Genomic DNA, 803 nt, shown 5'->3' on the forward strand with positions numbered 1-803 from the left:
TCCCTCCCCCTTGCCCCACTGCCTCCCTTCCCTCCTTGCCGGTCCGGGGAGCCTGCGGGGTGGCCCCGGCTGGTCCGAGCCCGGGTGTCTGTTCCCTCTCCGGGAACTTTTTGTATTTGGAGGTTTGGGGTTTTTTTTCCTGTTCTACCCTGTTTTGTTTGTGTGTTAATAAACAGTTTGTTTTTTCCACATTCACTTGCTGTGACCCATTTGTCTCATTGGTGGAGGAAAAGGGGAGGCCCTTTTCCCTTCGGAGGGGACACTCATTCCGGAGTGTTTCCTCCTGAAGTGTTGTCTTCCAAAACCGAAACAGTTCCTCCAGCAGTCAGTGAAAAGGCAATTCAAAGCAAAAAGCAAAGAGGCTCTGAATTGTAATCAGGAAAAGACTCTGCTGACAACTACAGAAGCTTAGCTAAGTAATTTTCCTGGCTAAATTAAATTTGTGCAGTAAAGAGCTAATGTCAAATGATACAAACTGGTGTCCTTGGTCCTAAAATGCAAAGAGAGGGTGAAAATAGCATTCAGTAATCTTTCATTCAAGTCAGGTCCTCTTTTCTGGGCTGTCACTGACAGCTGAATGTAAATTGCACAAATGCTGCTGCATGCAGAGAGTAGATGCCAGCAGTCCTTCTGCAGGCATGCTTAAGCTGTGCAAGTCATTGTGTCGCTTGTGCTACCTCTTTTCTTGTGACTATTGCACCCCTTTCTACATAGTGGATCCGCTTCAAGGGCAAAGTTAAGATGGCTACTGAGATTGCAGCCCCAGCCAGATTACTTCATGTTTCACATCTCTTTCCTGGGGC

The sequence above is a fragment of the Corvus brachyrhynchos genome, unplaced genomic scaffold (genome assembly GCF_000691975.1).
Source record: "Corvus brachyrhynchos isolate BGI_N302 unplaced genomic scaffold, ASM69197v1 scaffold105, whole genome shotgun sequence".
NCBI lineage: Eukaryota > Metazoa > Chordata > Aves > Passeriformes > Corvidae > Corvus > Corvus brachyrhynchos.